Source organism: Solea solea, chromosome 7 (genome assembly GCF_958295425.1).
Source record: "Solea solea chromosome 7, fSolSol10.1, whole genome shotgun sequence".
NCBI classification, from domain to species: domain Eukaryota; kingdom Metazoa; phylum Chordata; class Actinopteri; order Pleuronectiformes; family Soleidae; genus Solea; species Solea solea.
The window spans coordinates 4,696,960-4,717,092 of NC_081140.1; the positions used below are offsets into that span (position 1 = coordinate 4,696,960).

General features: G+C 39.6%; 1 long non-coding RNA gene across 2 annotated transcripts; it reads right to left on the minus strand.

Annotated features, from left to right (window-relative positions):
* Positions 1-463: 463 nt before the first annotated feature.
* LOC131462751 (uncharacterized) lies at positions 464-13,887 on the minus strand. 2 transcript variants are annotated; one of them, XR_009240911.1, is made up of 4 exons: positions 13,602-13,887; positions 12,388-12,457; positions 8,541-8,615; positions 464-649 (listed from the first exon to the last, which is right to left on the minus strand). It is a non-coding gene; the product is annotated as an uncharacterized LOC131462751 (long non-coding RNA). The 2 variants fall into 2 exon arrangements; XR_009240912.1 differs by lacking the exon at positions 12,388-12,457.
* Between the last annotated feature and the right edge of the window lie 6,246 nt (positions 13,888-20,133).

Genomic DNA, 20,133 nt, shown 5'->3' on the forward strand with positions numbered 1-20,133 from the left:
GTTTGGAAACTGCTTATCCTCCCACACCCAACGCCATAAAGAAAAGCAAAACGTCATAAAATAACACACCTGATCTGACTGATAGACAGCAGCAGTTGTTCAGCAACTCTTGTGTGTGTGATATCAATTCACAAAACAGTCTCTATGGACTTTGGTGTGGGGAGTACACAGTTTACAAAGTGTCACATAAGATTGTCTTGTGGTGAGATTAAAGGGTGTCATAAAATAAAAGCCTCTTGTGGAAGGTGCATGTAAACAAATGGATGGCACAGCTCCTGATATAAACATAAACGGCTCATTCTGGGGGTAATTAAAAGCAGCAAGTATAATTATTTCATCTTCAGTTTCTAAGTCTTACAGAGCGTCGGTTTGTGGAAAATGTCATTTCATGCTAATTTGATTCATTACTGATGTGTAAAGTAATCTGCACCCTCACAGGACAATAAATAATCGAGCCCCAAAGTCCTGCTTTACCTTTCTTTATTTGATATTAATAAACTACAATGCACAGTCAACAAATGTGTGTTTAATCAACATTTTTGCCAAACAAAACTTCAGAAAATGGTGATTGGTTTCCAGTGCTGTGGTAAAAATGTTGAGAGAACATGCATCGAGGGGGCAAGGTCCTGCACCACAGATTACTTTGGCCCTGGAGGAGAGAGGAGAGGTTTTTTTTTTTTTATAACATTTTCTTTTATCCAGCTCATTTCAAGACAATAACATGATTTCAAAACTCGCGTCACAAAATTTACACAAACTCTCTAAGTGGTTGTTGCGACTCGTGAGGACTTTCTGGTGTATTTTCCAGTGAAACTTCCAAATTACAATCATACACCCCATGACAGAGCAAACATCGCACACTCGTTGTTGTTGTTGTTGTCATAGTTGCTATACCAACCACATATTTTCTCCCCATCCAAGGCGTGGTCACATCCCTAATCTGTCTCTTCTTTTCTTACCTTGACTTCTTATTTTCAATGTAACAATAACCAATCAACACTTTTCTTACTTAAACCTGACCAGTCAGAGGCAGAGTAGGGCTGGGTCTTCACCCAGTGGCTACAGTTCATGATGTCACCCATGAGAATCGGAATTCCTGATTTAAAGCCTCCGGAATTGCAACTGAGCCAACACATTTTGCAACCGCAGAGGTGCAGGCGCGTGACTAGGGCTTTCGCAATAATCGCAAAACTTAAATACAGCGGTATGAATGAGACTATTGTTCTTGGAGTTTTTCCATTATACAGTTACTACTCAGCTCTACTTTGCTCCACTCGCCTCAGTTTGGTATCAGACACGTCATTATTCATTACTATAGTACTTCCCTGAACATGGGCAGGGTCGTCATAGTGATGACATTTTATACATGACACACGCAAACGAGTGACAAGCAAAGCAGTGGTTTTCAGTGTAGTGAATCATTAGAATCGGTTAATTAAAAAGATTAGTTCAGCACTTCCTGCATGACCAGAGCACAGACGCCATCTGACACAGTTTTACACAGATTTAGCAATGTCCAGGATTTTTAAGTTTTTTTAACTGATCTACAGTTTGGCATTGGTCGTCTCTCTGACCAATCAGTGGCCGGCACTCTGTTGATGTTAAATTTTAGTATCGGCTCAGCTCGCTCGGAACCTCGCCAGAGCAGGTACTTAAAAAAAACATCAGGTCCCAGGTACTATCACTAATATAAAACAGAGTAGAGCCAAGTCGAGTGGTGCTAAAAAACCCATAATGACAAGATGTCACACTATTGCACATTTGACTGGCGTTGTCTATTACTGCTCTCCACCACAACTCGACTGACTTTAGCTTTGAACTACTGTGACAGTAGTGGAAAAACACTTGTTTTGTTGAATTCATCACAGCCCTCACCATCTTTTACCGACACTCTTGTTATGTGTCACACATCATTTCACATCTTGTCATTATCCTAACTTAGCTTAGCAGTGGCGCTCTCCCTCTCAGTCTTATTGTGTGCAGTCAAACACAACAGTGAAAGCCAGTGTAACACAATCACACTGAAGGAGAAGATATAAGAGAGTGTCTACACTTGAGAGTGCATATGCGCCATAATTCACTGTCTATTTTCCCCTAAATGCATCCATAATTTACTAAATTGGCACAAGTGATTGAGACCATTAACTGCTTAAGAAAATGTTTACTGACATATTCATGTGAGAAGAAAGCTCATTTTCCCACAGACTTCTTCTTCTTCTTTTTGCAACCAGCACAGTCACCCCCCGGTGGCTGTTCAATATACTTTCACTTCCTACTTGACTTCAGGAAGAACCAGGAAGACTATGTCCATGTTGTATGGACGGTCTATGGTTTATAAGCAGTAAAACCTGTTTGGTGACATTTATAGTCGTTTGCCATGTTCCAAGACTCAATCCCAAGTTTTGGGGGCACGTGTGATGACATGAGACATGAGACATGAGACCATTGTCAGAAGCTGCTGAGGAACAGGAGGGAGATTCAGTTTTCTTTATCAAAAGGACTTATGTCAGAGACTGTTTCCTGAGAATCAGCTCAGATTAGTGCCGCACTCTTAATCTGTCACTACTGTCTGTCACTACTGTCTGTCAGTTTAAATGAAGCAAAGGAAAGATTATGTTTTGTTTGCTCTCTCTCTCTCTCTCTCTCTCTCTCCTTTGCAGTGAAACAGAAGAGCTATATTTAATTTTTGACAACAGTGAAATGAATGGCAGCAGACTTTGAAGTTGAGCAGAGCGCTCGGTCTTGTCAAAATGTGTGTTGAAACCCAAAGTGAAAACAGCATTCGGTTGGTAATATTCTAAATCAACATGAGGGCGTCCACAAAGTCGACTGAGTATGTGTCTAGACATTAAACCAACTTTCAATTAATGTCGCGATTAATCACAATTAATCGCGACATTTTCATCTATTCCAAATGTCCCTTGATTTCTTTTTGTCCCATTATTTTTTTCTTATTTTAATGCTCTTCTTTTTCATCAACATAGAAAAGTGGATCGGCTTGCTTTATTGAGACAACATCTCTGTCACCCTGCATATTTTGAGTTATTCCTCTTGTGATGATGGTGACACAAGAATGCCACTGCCAGCTCTCTAAAGATGCTGGACGCTCTCCACAGAGCCCTAAGATTCATAACTGCCTGTAAACACCTCACCCACCACGGTGCTCTGTATTGTCTGCTCATCATTATCCACACAGAACAGTGGTGATTGCTCCAAGACAACAAGGCTCAGCTTCCTCTGTATCTCTGCTGCCCTCGTATATCTCCTCCTCCCTGTCCCACAGACAGTGCAGTCACAGCCTGTGCTCCCAGGCCTTCATTACCTTCAGTGTTCCTTCAGTACGTACAGAGCTTTCTTACTCTGCCGCTTCAACCTGGAACACTTTACAACAGGATCTGAAGTTGTCCAGTTTGATTCCATTGGTGGAGTTCAAACAATCTTTAAAGGGTACTTCTCTGGAACCTGTTCCTGTTCTTGGCATTTTAATCTGCTCTGCTTGGCATTTTGATTTCACTGTATCTCTGTCTGTCCATGATTAATTGTTATATGTTGTTACATTTTATGTTCGCCTGAAAGAGTTCTCTCTTGAGAAGGAGACCTTGTGTCTCAATGAGACTCCCTGTATAAATACAGGTTAAATAAATGATTCTACTTACTGACCCTGGCTTGGCTAAGTCTCACTTCTCAATGTGACCTCCAACTAAAATAAAAGTTAAAGAAAAATAAGGTTGATCATTTATAAATGATTCTCTTTGCTGTGAAATGTTTGTGCATGTGCATGTTTTTGTGGCGCTGAATTTAAAATGATCCAGTTGTAGTTGCATCTTACTGCTTTTTAGAGATGCCAAATGTTCCCTTCCTTGTTTCTGCTTTTTCTAACCTTGTTGTTCCCAACGAAATTATGCGATGTGTAATCCTAGAGGGCCTAAGCGTGAGGATTTAGTTTTGCCTCCGAGTCTCAGGGGTTTTCCCCCTGAAGGGGAAGCTGACATCGTAAAAGGAGCAGCAACTTCTCCGTCAACTGAAAACACCCGAGATCGTCTCACACCAAAGAACATATACTGCACACATTATGTCAAATGTCGTAAGTTCTCAGAGTTCAAGTGAGCTAAAATGAACAGCAGTAGAAAAAAGTCTGACAACAGACAACATTAAAGTCCCTTTAAAACACTGCGCAGCATTTTGGGCTAAGTGGCATTTTTGAAGACATGCCTGTGCAGCACTCTTTAATAACGTGCAGAGGCGAAACACGTGCATGGAGGCATTTCCAAGCCAGAGAAATGCTTCAGGTTTCCACAAATCTTACGCCCCAAGGAGACTGAAAACCCACACACACAGGAGGATTTGTCCCTGTTCCAGATCTGTAACAGTGAACAGATCCTCTGTTTCATTCACTCTGCTACAACTACCTGTTGGCAAGGGTTTATAAATAAGACTAATATTTATATTAATATTATACTTTACTGATGTTTTAAAAGCACCTAATACGTTATTTGTCTTAAGTAAGGAATATCAATTATTGCTATTATTGGTAATATATTTGAACTGAATGAAGGTTTTCATTTACCTGCTGTCATGGAGCTTTTATTGTATATAAACTGAGGGAAAGGCCTGAAAATGGTACAAATGAAACATTTACAAATGAGCAAACTCTTTATTGTAAAAAAAAGAAAAAAAAGAAAAATGTTCTTCTGCTATTTGTGTGCATATTTATCATTATGCTTGTTATTTTTCTTCATCCGTTTCTACATGTGCAGCATAAGCTTAACCTTACCTGACCTTTAACACTAGCCCCATGCACCCCCACCACTTAATCTCTGACTTTTTTATTCATATTTTATACTTTTGTATATGCATATTTGTTTTTTATGTGCCTGATACTTTGTTTTGAGAACCTGTGTGTGGACGGGATTGTTTTTTAAAACCAGAGCAGGGAAACTTGTGTGTGGACCAGGCCATGAGTCATGTGTGATTTAAAAAAAAACAAAAAAGAAAAACTGAGCACTCAATCAGAGCAAGGAACTACGTCAGGTTATCATATGGATCAAATTGACGGGAGGGACTTTGGTTAATCCTATGACTCACTTTGTCAACACTCTACAGTGGCAAAGATTTCAATGTATTATCCTCAAGTGGCTCAAGTGCTTTATTAATATTTAAACGTTTGTGCTATTTAATCAGGTCAAACAGCTTTTTGCACTTGGATACCAAACAGGACCTCACACACAATAAAGTGGATTAAATGCTATGACTGTAATGCCTCATTCCCATTGGGCAAAAATCCAGTTTAATCCTGCAGGTTTAAATGTTTCTTTAGTCAGTGGTAATTTGTTTCCTCAGCGTTCACTCCAGGGTCAAACCGCACTGCAATTTCTTTTTTGTCTGCTCTATATTTGACACACGTTCATCTTATGGCTGTTAGCAGTGATCCTTATGTTTGAAAACTCAGATTAGATCATTTAAAGTAAATATTTACAGCACATGTGTGGCGTCACAACACATGCTCGGTAATGTAGGGCTGAAGAAAAACCCAGCACAAGACCAACCACTGCCGATATGAATGGTGTTAATCACCTTTGTTTTAAAGTTACATATAGTTTTGTTTTATATCGTTGTACACACTAATAGTAGTGTGAAAGAGGCTTTAGAGGAGGCTGCAGAGTGGTTTTCCTATGGGGATCAAGGCCTGTTCCTATGTGGTCAATGGCATTTGCATATATCCAATGTGAATAAAGCGCATTTCAAGTCAATTTGAATACACACTCTCAAAGATCAGGTGAGATGTAATTAATTAATTAAAAATTGCTTCATGGGAACAAACGGGTGAGAGTGTGGGCAGACATGCGGCAAAGAACCACAGAGTGGAATCAAACCTAGAATTGAAGACTTTAAAAGTAACAAAACATTTAACAACATACAAAATTCCAGATTACAGATAAGATTTTGGCATGAGCAAATACATAAAAGTCAAAACACTGGCCTTACATGAATAGCTGTGTAAACCTGTGTGTTCTAAGGATTTAAGGAGCTAATATTTGTTCACCTTTTCATAATGAGGTTAAAACATGAGCCCTGATGAGGGCAAGAACATATGAAAGGTTCAGGATAAGTTGAGGTTTATGTTTGTGTAGCAGGTCATGCGCCCACCACAAAGCCCAGTCCACACAATTCTGACAGCTAATGGAAATGAATCAAGAAGAAACTTTAACAAATGACTGCACACACACACAAATACAACACAATCAAACAGTAAAGTGCTTCGTCTTCTACGGCTCACTGCTGCACACACATTCTCTCACAAGGTTCAACACGCTAATGCTCTTAAAGGCAGAAGCATGATCACAAACCAGCAGCAGCTGTGACTATCAGCTCACTTGCTACAGCTTTCATGAGCCAACGCCACACCTCCACACCTCCACACCTCCACTTCCTCCTGCAGCCGTTTAAATATGACAACGCTGCTGGCTCCATTTTAGAACGCTCCAGAACGGCGTTTACGTCTGGAGTCGGGACAGGCAGAAATGGAGAGTCTGTGACTCACATTCACTTTGTCATTGATTCTAATCAGCCAGAACTTCAGACACTCAAAAGTTCACTCAAACATTCAGTTTCAGATTGTTGTGAAACAAGGAGAAACTCTAGCTTTTCACCATTGTTGTTTCCTGTCATTAGAAACTAACGTCCTGTTTACAGCAGCAAATGCATGTCCACTGCGCTGGACTGGTCACAAGTGGACACAAATCATTTTGATCTGAAAACGCTGATATCTAATGAAAACATTATCATTTGGCTGGGGACATTAGCTATTTATTATATATATATATATATATATATATATACTGTATATATATATATTTATTTAGTTCACATGTGCAACATGTCTTCATTCCAAAAAGATTAGTTCTGATTGGAATTTACAATTCCATTGTTAACTGGACGCAAAATTAAATGACGTGATTGTAGTGTGGCGCACAAATTCATCAAGCGTTGGAATGGACTATTTTGACATGCGCAGTGTTGAAGAAGAAGAAGCTTCATGTCTCTGCTCATCCCCTCGCTGTCTGCTGTCCATCCCACTTCCCTGGCAGTTTACTATTCTTTTTTTTTGTGTGTATCCATGTAAACCTGACTACTGTCTTCAGGGACAGCACCTGAAGTAGCTTTCAAACATGTACTGTAATCCACAGATTGTTCAAAAGGAAATATTCTCCTGTCAGGTCTCTGGTCCACACTCTGGAGTGAGTTCATGTGCAAATGAAGCAGAAGAAATGGGATAATCCACCTTGGATGGGTTTTGTGTCTGTGTGTGTGTGTGTGTGTGTGTGTGTGTGTGTGTAGAGAGAGAGAGAGAATCACTGGCACAGTGCCAATCAATGAATGTTCCCATCATCACATATCCAGACTTCTAAATTTGGCTCATCTTGGACAGAACATGTTCAGCATGTCACATCATCAGTGCTTGCACCACTGGAGCATCTTGCACATTTATCTTGTTTTTGATCAGCGAGGAAAAGCACCCCTTTGGCTGGGAGACAACATCAACAACAGGAGTGGCACCGGAGCCAGCCCAGTCATGCCAAGTCACGTCCGTTCTTCCTGCCTCGACTCTTAGCAAACACTTATCAACGTGAAGGTTTTCCTTGAACACTGCAAGACGCCACACGATCAAGATACCAGGTCACACAAAAGCCTGCATGTTAGTGCTTCGTAATCTTATAAAAAAAGACATCTCTACTCTTATCTAATGGCTGGCAGAGTCTCACTGTGGTAAAACAAATAGAGATCTGGTGCTATCTGGTGCTATTAAATGAAACATATATATAGTTTACATTATGTGAAAACACCTGACAGGTGAATCTCAATTATCATATAAATTGCTCATTTAAACACCTTAAAACACAAAACTGAATAAACAAAAAAGCTTTGCTTAAGTGAACACAGGCTGGTTCATGTTTATTATTATTATTTTTAATAGTATTAATAGTAGTATTAGTATTATTTTTCAATTCATTTGATTTATGGAACCTCTGACGGCACAATCTCAGGTGTGTTCCCCCTCCACTTTCCTTCTGTTTGATGTGTAAATATAACTTTCCTGTCACTTTCTTGGTGCAGCTGTGCAGTGTGTTACCTGTCCACACAGTCCTTCTGTTATCAGGCCTGGGTGTGTGTGTGTGTGTGTGTGTGTGCAGAATACACTGAGTGTAAACAACCCTTGATTTACGCTGTAAATTACTGTGCCAAACTGTGAAATATTTATTACACAAAACACTGTTGTCAGTGGTAACATTTATGACTCAACATACCAAGAACTGGAGGCTGTGGAAGTGCTCGTGCTACAGTGCTGATGACCTGAGGGATCAAGATTTGCTGCTGCTGCTGATTTAGAATAAAGTTTTTAAAGGGTTTTTTTTCCCTGACAAAAAAATCCTCAAAAACTCTCTAAAACTCTCTTTCACACTAAAATGAGTGGGTGTACCTGTGACCTTTAGGCACCTGGGTAAGGCTGCTAAATAACATGATTAATGCCATTCTCTTACCAGTGGTTGTTCTGCCCTGTGGTGTTTGTTTCAGCCCTGCATCACTCACGCATGAATTGTGACACCATGCAGGCGCTGGAAAGCAAAAACAAGTCTAAGTGCCAACATTGAACATTTTAAATCACTTTTAAAAACCCACCTCTTCTCCTTAGCCTTCGCTTCAGGATGAGAAGAGTCAACCCGGACACTTCTACCTAGATTCTTATCATTTTATGACTTTACTAGTTTTAGTTTTATGCCTTTTACTTTGTAAAGCACTGTGGTCAACCCTGGGGGTTCTTAATTATGCTCTAGAAATAAAGTTGACTTGACTTGACTACCAGGCTGAAGTAACGTTTTTTTTTTTTTTTACTTTGAAGTATGGACACATAATCCAGCATATATCCAATATGTTGCCATGTGGCATGAGTGAGAATATCACACTCCATGCAGCTTTTGTTTAAATGCATCCACTGACCTGCACCAGCAGTGGGGAAAACATCAAACAATGGAGGCAAGCTCACAGATTTTGCTTCCATTTCTGAATTTCAATAATGGCACATCTCATCTTACATACTGTATCGCCCGCTTCAATACCGCGTAGCTTCATAAATGTGACGTTTTCTGTGCCTGTTATTGGTGACACTATAGCAAAAAGCTTGGAGTTGGAGGACAACGTACCAACCAATGTTAACTGCTATTCAGAATCAAACCAATGACAATGATTTGTATTTAAGACTTTTATCCACATATGCAGAGGATACAAAGTCAACAAAGCACCAACATAATTAGAACATAATGTGACTATTGTCAAGGACATGAACCTGGAGTTTGTCACTGTTTTATGTACAGTACTGAGCACTTTGTATTTACAATGTTTTTTTTTATGTTTTTTGACATATTGCCTAACCCCACGTTAGAAAGTACACACACACACACGCATGACAGACACATCATTGACAAACCCTTAACCATCACAGCCAAGTGCCTAAGCTTAACCCTTACGTTAACACTAACACTAACCGTAACCCTAAAACCAGAACTTAACCCTGAAAAAGTCATTTAAAGTTCAAAATGGCCACACCAGGGTAGGTTTTAACCCTTTCACCCTAACCTCACAAAGATATAAATGCAAGTACACACACACACACACACAGACACACACACATGGTTCACTTATCAGTGATTGTGAAATGCGGTGTGTTTTTATTAACATTGTTCACTGTCCACCTTTTCTTCCATCTGAAGGTTGCCAAACGTCTAATATTACTGTGGGAAGCTTTTCTTATCAGTCCTTCCCAGCAGTCAGTCAACTGCGGTTACATGGAAATCATTGCTGAAATTCAACCGAGAAGCTCAGATTCTGTTGTGTACATATTAGCGAGGACAAAACAAGCACTGTGTTGAGACACTGGAGTAATTAATCCAATAAATTTGATCATCAAACTTTGGTCAAATACATCAAAATATAGTCATTGGTTTAACTTTCAGGGCAACTTATAGAAAATGAACTTCAGCAGCCAAACATCTGGTAAAGTAATCGCTGGCTCTGTATGAAAAATCTTTATTTCTTTGGCACTTCCTTATTTATTTGTCTTCTTCGGCTTATGTTTATTGATATAGCACAAGTTACAAAAATAAAAGCCTCAACTTTTGTACAAAAATTAAATTTTGATTCATAGCGTTGACTCCAATATTCATGAACGATGGAATTGAAGGGCAACATTTACTCTTGTGAGCGATTGTAGGTCAGGAGATGGAGCCAAAGGTTGGATATTTGAGTGTGTCAGCCATGTTTGTGTATGAATGGGAGTGAAAAGGCAAAGTGCTAACAATTGAAGTGCTGTATGAATGTGTGGGTGTGTGTGAAGTATTTTCAATCATGACAAAGACAAGGTTCCACTTGACCGTGTGCATTTTCCCACCCACAGGAAGGTTTTACTGTGAAAAACGTCAGTTCGCTGGTCTCAGAGTCAGTGAAGCCTTAATTGTCGTGCATCATATTTCAGCTGAACCCTTAACTTAACGTAACAATGATAACAGGTAAACATGTTTGAACTTGACATGACGTAGAGTTCTGTGCTAAAGTCTCTTTGTTGCTTTTATGTCTGTCAGAGTCTGTGATCCCTGGCATGTGGCCTGGAATGATGTGACTGAAAGTTTATATATTATATCAACAACCTGTCAATGAGTTTGACTCGTACAACATGTGTATGTAATGCTCAAGTCAAGATATTAGGTTTCAACTGTGTTCTAAGAGAGCCAGCGTCGTGCTACTGTTCAAAATGAGTAAGTCACACTAAATAACACTTTAACCTGCCCTGTTTATTATTATTATTTTAAAACTGCATACATGTTTCCTGTATTTTCTGGATGTGTTCCAATAAAGTGGTTTTGGAATATTTATTCTGTATGGTCATTATAGCGCTGATAAAACAATAAGTCTAATGGTCTCATCTAATGTGCTGAGTAAGGTGAGCCCCAACTTTCATAAAGCATGTATGTAACTGTGTAATAAGCAGAGTGGTCTAAACTCAAGGACATGCAACACTACCAATCATTTAAGGACAGACCACTTGCACAACCGGCAGTTACAATATACCGCCAGCAGGTGGTGTAGTTCACCATTAGAAGTGCTGGCAGTAGCACAGACAGTATCTAACAGAACATTAGACATGAAAACACCATGTGGACACAATTGCTTTTTCATACTTGTACTGACTTCATGGTTTTGGTCACAAACAAACTCAGCATGTTTGTACTGCTGTGTATGTTACTGCAGCAGTTGTCTGTGAACAGGGTACTTCATATAATACACCATGTCTGTTGTATTCTGTGATGATGACAGTATTGTATTGAAATGCAGTGTTACATGTTGTTATTATAAAGCACTTCACTGCGAGGTGATTTTAAAATGCACATGCAGCGGTGGAAGATTGCACAGTCACTGGTTACATCAGGAAGTAATGTTTCATCAACAGTGACCTGAAGCAAACAGCTAAGATAATGGAGGAGTTGCATTCAAGAAAAGTGTCTTTCCCTTACTTTATATTAGGCTTAATTCCCCCCCCCCCTTGTTGTTTGTTAATTTATTTATTTTGATATTAGCAATTTATTATAATAATAATAATGATGATCTGTCATTGCTACAGGTGCTGCACATGTTGGACCGACTTTGTCTGTAATCTGTCAGTAAAGAACAGGTGAAATCTGATGCACATCTGGATTACGAGCCAGATTTTGTGACCCACAATAAGTCATGTCAGGTGATGAGTATACACGTTGTTACTGTATGATCTGCAGCATGTATGTGGTTTAAAGCAACACAATGTCATCAACGTCTTTTTAACTGACCTCGCGTTCAGCCTTAATCTCAACCTCACCACACTTACAGGCATGATTTACACTCTCCCCATTACAGGTCAGTGAACCATCAAAAATGATGTTGAAGCTGTTATTTTACAGTTAAAAAACCTGCTTTAAAGGTCTGTCATCACAGATCAGTCTCTAACGTTTTACAAATGTCTGTTATAAGAAGCTTAGAACATTTTGGACTCATGCACTCAGCTGTATATTGACATTCAGGCAAGTTGTCACAGATTCTTTGTTTGTCCCACATTACACAACACTAACACCCATGCCCTTTATACACTCACTGATAATTCCCACAGATCAATAACCACGCGAACAATGCTGTGTTGTAAAATTGCTTGTAAAAAAAATCAACAGTTGGATGAAAAAGTGTGTCATGAAAAAAAAAGGATTGTATTTCATTTATAATGTTTGGTTTACTTGAATATAAAAAAGAGAGCAAATAAAAGTTTGACTGAGAAGGTTTGCTGACGCCTGACTGTGGGAGTTTCCTCACACTGGTCTGGTACTGGCAAGCCTGTACACGGGGATTTCCACGGAGCGTGAAGAGAGCTCGCCAACAGGATCTGAACACACACACACACACACGCACGCACACACACGTACAGGTTTGTGCCGTTATCCCTTTAAGGACTCTGCATTAACTTCCATTCATTTAGACAGTCTAAACAAAGCCTTATTCTAACCTTAACCATAACCAGCTGAAGCCTAACCTTAACCTAACCACAATTCAAATCTTAGCCCTAAAGGTAACCAGTTCCTCAGAACTGAGGTTCTTCCTCATTATGACCAGGTTCATGGAGACTAGTCCTGACAAAGGTCCTATGGAGGTAACACATAATCAAATACAAGCACACACACACACACACACATGCCGATGAGTTGTGGTGTTAAACTTTGCCATACTGTAGTTTCAGGAGTGAGAGTCACGTGTGAAATGCAGCAAAAGAGAAAAAAATAAACACAGATTCCTCTTTTGCAGTTTGTGAGTTTGAGTGTTTTGTTCTGACTTGGCTGTGACCTGGGTCAAAGCCCTCTAGGTGCCACGGGTTGAAAAACAAATAATTTCAGTAAAATATTCATGCTTCGAATTTTTATGACTAGATGGAACTTATCATTTTAATGATATAAGTAAAAGAAAAAAAAACCTCACATAGTTGCATGGCTGCCTCATGAATCTGAAGACAAGTCATGACACTGAGAAAAAGCCCATGGGCCAAGTTTCAGGGTGAAACTTGCCCAGAAAGTGAAATATCTATTCTAGATGTCTCTGAGTTCACTGTGCTACTTTGTGGTTGTGTTTATACTTTTTAGAACTGGCCAAAAATGACATTGTTACAGAGTAACATCCCTGTTAATGTCATTAATAACATCTGTGCTTACCTACTGTACTATATAATACTATAAAGGCTAGTGCTATTGACATTATGTGACCCTGAAACAGCAGAAAATACAACTGTTAATCATTAGTATAATAGGGTTTGGTGTTTGGGTGGTTCCTGCTGGTTACTGCTGATGAATGGAATCAGTGTGATAACAGTAAAATGATACACTGCTTCCATAAGTTGTAGATTCAGTTACCAAACAAAGAGTATTTTCTGCTCAGCAGTCGACACCCAGTAACACGTCAAAACAAATGTTTTCTTTCAGGGTAAAATAGATTTTAAAAATCTAAAAACTGAAATTAAATCAGTCTTTTGTTGCACATACTTATCTGTGGTTCCAAAGTGAGAGTCTGCTTCAGTCTCATCCACAACACATCCATAATACTTCAAAATGTTGTCCAACCTGGAGCGTGCACAGTCCACATGGTCCCAAAATTGCAGGCAAACGTCCACTCATGTGCGTACAGTACATACTGTAGATGGCACCGATAAATGACCTCAGCAAACCTCAGCGATCTTACAGTGGGAAGAGTAAGACTCAGTCGTAGTGAAACAGACAAAGCTTCCTACAGCTGACCATCTTTCCAAGCGGTCTACACATTAGCTCTTGTTTATTTGCTCTTGCTGAGAGGTCTGCCTCCTTCTCTCATTTAGACAGATATCAATCTTTCTTGAGACAGGTTAGGCCAATCAAAAACAGTGATGAGTGAATTAGTGAGCCACTTTGAATGTGCAATCCCAAAAGTATTTGACAAAAAGTGGCCCAGGTACGCAAATAAGATAACCTTCTGGAGTTTGCTAAATTGAATTAATTGACGTGAAAATTGCTAAATAAACAAATTCTGATTGATTGACTGATGATTACACATCACACCATCTCCTGTAAACATTTATTGTGTCATACTTCCTTAAATAGATTTCATCATTCTTTTTTTCACATTCTGACACGGTTTGTTATATTTTTGTAAGCCGTGTAAAAGACACTGTAAATAAATCAAATGTAGACATAACTACATGTCGTCTATCACAATCATTGAATACATCTGCATGTGTCATGGAGATGTGTGTCATTTCAAAGGGGCCCATCTTCTTCTAGCAACTTTTCATTCTGAATGATTTCGTAAGTCACCTTTTCTGTGGTGTATTCATCCTCTGTGTCTGAAGCCACTTATTTAATGTGAGGGTTCAACCTTTCCTTCCACCATGTTGTTATTCACCTATGAGGCACAACTTTTGTAAAGTCGCTTTGTACTTTGTTTAAATGTGGAAAAACACAAACATGTGTTGTCTACATTGTCTCGTCCATGTTCCCTCTAATAATAGGACTTGTGCCAGACTCCTGAACACATCCAAATACAGAATCCAGGTCCTGGAAGCAAAACTGAGAAGTGAAGTGATGTTTCATCTTTCATCAATGATTTGAAAAGTCTCTTTCTGTGATATCTGCAAAAAACCACAACTTTTAAACCCTTAAAATGGACATGATCTCCCTTTCTGTAACCTGCACCCAGACACCCACTGGATCCCTCGTCTATTTTCCTCTAAATGGGAACATCCGTCCGTCTTCTACCACTTTATCCTCCACATGAGGGTTGGGGGGGGGGGGGGGGGGGTGGCTGCTGTGCCAGTCTCAGGTACACCCTGGACAGAACGCCAGGGCCACATAGAGACAAAGAACCATCCACTCTCCCTCTCACACCTATGGTCCAATTTACTTAATCCCCATTTACCGGAGAACCCGGAGAAAATCCACGCACACACAGGAACATCATTTACAGAGTTGGCATCATTGTGTTCTTTCATGATCAAAACTAGCATTAACTTTTCAGGAAAAAGTTTACTGGTGTTATAAATCAAGTGAGAATACGGTTGATTTTCTTTTGTGCAACCAGCAGAGCTGCCCCCTGGTGGCTAACTGTGACTTCCCTCCTTCTTCCTGGGCTTATTTCTTTACTTTTGAAACTGGAAAACTACTTACATTTGTGTATACATTCTACAAACCTGAAATGCAACTGCCAACGACAACCAATGGCATGAATGTCCCAGCAGAGCAGCAGGTTTTGATGGTTGTGTTGTACTCTTTGATTTACTGTAACTATACCTTTACCTGTTGCACATGTGCTACCATTTTTTGCTGGAATGAGAGCGCTGCTCCAACGTTCCTTCCAAAGAAAGTGTTTCAGATAATTAGGCTGGTCGGTTATCTTGTCAAGACCATCAACATTTAACAATCATGCAAAACAGGCTGCTGTCCCGAGGGGCCCGGGACCCCTCTGGCGACCAAACGCTGCAGGTTGAACATTAGGGAGCAGTCAGTTTGTGGTCATTTAGGGAACAAGTGTGGATAGCTGCAGTCAGGAATGTGCATTGGAATTTATTTTGCTTGCTGTTATCAATCTTATTCTTAGTGGCCGTTAATGCACTAATCTAATCCGAATCCAGGAGATAAAGTTGCTTTAAAAACTGCAGGTGAGTGAGATTCCCTCTTTAATCAAACGATCAAATCCTGGTCAGATCCAGGGTATCTGACTTGCTTCATTAATCCTGCCCTGTGGCATCCCCCCCCCCCCCCCCAAAAAAAAAAAAACAGCCTGGAGAAACAACTGATAAGGAGATGACGCTGTGATAAATGAACTTAAACTTCACAATAGACCAGACACTGTGAGCCACTAATTCTCTGCTTTCTCATCAGATGTTATCAGAGCCATATCAAACACCTGAATGGATAAAGCATGTCATCAACACCAACAACAACAACAACAACAAGACAAACACACACACAGGCTTGTTGAGCCACCATGCCAGTCTTAACAATACTGCATGCACAGAATGCAGGCTTGTTTACAGTGTGAGAATGAGGAGCTCCAGACAGATCAGGTTAGGGTGGATCAGATCTTGATCTGTTTGAACTCTCCTGGTGTCAGTTAGGAGCCCCACATTCCCAACCCTTTTCACTGTAATGCCTGAGAGCCCTACACTTGCCTCCGTCTGCAGCAGCACACTGTGTCTCACAGGGGATTACCACTCTGACATTTAGCTTTCGGTTAGGCTCAGGGGCAAAAGACAAAGATGTCTTTTGCCCCTGATCAGTAAGATGTCACTTTATGTGACATCTTACTGATAAAATGATTTTAAAAAAAGTACAAAATCAACAACAGCAGGAGGATGGGCTTTGTGTGTGGAATCTCCAAACAGGTTATTTTGTGCATATGAAACAGTTAAGAGGAAAACATGGAGCGGTAGTTCAAAAAAGGCTTAGGCTTTGTAATATATTCTGTTTTCTTTTCACTCTCTATTTGTACTTTCTACTAATTACAAAGCATGTCATGAGCCTATGATGTGCCCTTCTCACATAACAATAGATTCACCTCGAGGGCAAACCATTGCCAGCTTTGTGGCAGCACATGGGGAGACAGATGGGGAGTCTGTCTGACCACACCAGTCAGTCTGTCTGGAGCTGATGGGAGATGATGAGTTTATGCTTTTGCTGCTGTGGCAACATTAAAATCAAATATTTGAATATGACTTCAATGTGAAATCTAATAATCTTATTATGGATGTTGACTTAAGTGTTGCGACCTGCTTGCCAAACTGACAGTGTAAGGACAGATGTTCAGGTGCAGAGTGGGAATGAAAGGGCTTTCATTCTCCTTAGTAGAGATCCATGAACCATTCTAATAACTTTGGAGCTATTATTTTAAGACAACGTTTGTTCAAATCACTTTTTTGGTTCATAAATATCATGAAAAGATTCAGGGACTGAGAGTAAATCTCAGTGTGTAAAGGCCAAGAGCAGAAACTGCTGCTCAATATGCATTAACATTGAGCCCGAAGGCAGAATTGTACGAGAAACCATTATGATGCTGTGATCACGCGATGCAACCTGAACTTACCTGAGATGGACTGAAAGACGGTGGAAACATGTTCTGTGGTCAGAAACGGACACCAGCAAAGACATCCAGACAAAAGGTGGTGTGATCATCCACGACATGGATGATCTGCATATAATGTGAAGGTGCCCTTGATGCAGAAGCAGAGTTCTTTGCCATATTCTTTATGTCTATTGTAGCAGGACACAGACTTTGTTGACAGAGTGTGTTTGAGTCCTCTGTTGAAATGTACGGCACATAATGAAGTGGAGCATTAGACAACAAGAAACAGCAGCTAAAGTGTGATTAAAAGAAAAGATCCGGCATAAAGATTTAAATGTGTTTATATTTAATGAATAGAAATAAGCTGGTTTTTTTAGAAAGTGTTAAAATATTGATGCAGTACCTGTTGTGAACACTAATGGCTACAGTTTTTCACATTTCACATAGAAGTTTTAAGTCTCACAGATGAGAAAGTGTAAGTAAGTTCATCAGCATTTATAGTATTTTAAACAATTCAATTGATTTAGACTCAACAGATGAAGAAACAATTATTCACAGTATAGGTTTGTATGTGTTCTTTCAATCAGGACAATATATGACACTTGAACAATAGCAGATTATTTCATGTGTTATTATGTCATGGCTGTCAAAAGATTCCACTGTCTTTTTCATTATACACAGCATATTTAAATATTATAAACAGTATATGGGAGTTGAGTGTATTTATAAAATGACCTGCTCAATTACATTTTTATTTACCCAAACCGTGGTTGAAATGTTTCTTCAAACCCTTATGTACATTAAACTTTTCCTTTTTGTTTATTTAGCTATTTTTGCCTAGACATGTTAGATGTCTCTTTAATCTGATTATTGAACAGTGTATTGTCTCACTTTCCCTTTGACATGAGCGCTGTGTCCTCACTGGTTGAAAACAGCTTGGAAGTATGTATTTATTTTAGAAGGCTGGGTGTGAAGCAGTGAATGTTTCAGGCGTCAAACATTTCACATCAACAATGTGGGACACTATTGTCACAGTTGAGGTCATTGGGCAAGTCAAGCACCATTAAGTCACAAACACGTGACACAGGTGTCGTCATTATAGAACATCGACAAAGGGGAAGTCCTGCAGCTTTCAAATGTGTGTTTTTATAATGTCCTCCTCGCTGATGTTATATGTAATCCCTTATATTAATGCCTGGAGTATTTTTTCAAAATATAGGTATATGATTTGTATGTTGAGCTTTATCACTTCAGTTCTTTATCTCTGAACCTTGACCTCCCTTCTACTTCTCGGCAGGACAAATCTCCCAGGATTCCTTCACTTTAGTGCAAAGATTTGCATTACATTCCACACAGAGGGAGAGAGACTGTGTGTGTGTGTGAGTGAGTGAGTGAGAGTGAGAGTGTGTGTGTGTGTGTGTGTGAGAGAGAGAGAGAGAGAGCGAGGGGGGGGTCTGCTTTGGTTATAGTAGACTCCGCCCACATTGTTGCTGTCAGTTTGTTGGGCTGCATGAAAAATAATGTAAATATATTACGACTTACGCAATAAATGTACTTTATTACATGTTGGCCCAACACAAAAGAAAAAACCGCAGCAATGAAATGGATAGTATAAATACACAGATTCCAACACATGAAGACATGTGTTCCAGTGTATCCATAGACATTTGGAATATTAAATCCTCTCTATTAAGGCAAGTGTGACTCAATTCTTTGAATCCAGGGACCCACACATGTATAAGTAAAGTTCCACAACACAGCATTAAAAGTGGGAACATTACTGATCACCAACATATGACACTTTTTGATTTTGAATAAGATTTTAAAAAGCATTATTAAAAGCCACCTGAATTCTTTAGATTTTTGGTGTAGTGTAAGTGCACACCACACCATACTGTGACCATTCAACCGTCTACACTATGCACAAGCAAAAAGAAAAGGGGTGGTAAAAAGTTGGTATTGAATTATGCTTGACAATACTTAATTATGGCTCATTAGTCAGTTGGAATTTTATAAAAATGTAGCACATGAGAGCAGACCTTGTAAAATGTACCCTACCATCATTTAATCCTGCAGTAAGACCCTCAAAGGAGGCTGCATCTGTCATTCTTTAAAAAAAACTTGATTTTTCACTCAGGCTAATGTCAGGGCAGCCTCTGCTTTAGACATCTTTGGTGTTAGAAAGGGACTTATTCCCAAGCTTATTATTAATTAATCTATTAATCTATCTATTATCACACATTCTAGCAATGGTGCAGCTACCAACTCTCCAATGATTCTCATAATTTGTTTCCAAAAAAGAAAAACTAGACTAGACTTTAAAATGTTGGACATTATCTGTACTCATATGAAGATTTTGTGCCATCTTATCGGTAAACACTGATGCCACACATCATCATTATCAGATAAATTGGTCCAAATAATGGCGTCTTCTAAGACACAATAATACACTAATAATACACTAATCTTCAATCAGATGTTATCCACCTCACTTACCACCTGGTATGACTGGAACTGTTGTGTTATTTAGCACAAACTACAGTATGTGAGCAAGACTGTGAGTGTCTAGCAAAGTTGCCTCAGAGCAAGAAGGTCACAGGTTTGAATCTCAGTTTGACCGAAGGCCTTTCTGTGAGGAGTTTGCCTGTTCTCTCCATGTGTATGTGGGTTTTCTCCTCCCACATTCCAAAAACATGCAAATTAGGTTAATTGGACACTCTGACTTGAATGCAGGTGTGAATGGTTGTTTATCTCTGTATGTGGCCCTGTGATGGACTGGTTGGGACATGTCTTACTTTTCCCTGTGTCAGCTGGGTTTGGCAGAAAATGATTGAGGGAGAACGCCTGCACTACACTCTCACTTTTGACTTTGCCTAAATTAATGGCAAACTGGGCTGGAGTCTCAACACCATCCGTTTTTTAATGCCAGTGCACTGTTTTTATATGGAGCCATGTGGTGTGCACACTGGTTGGGGGAAGTGGTCT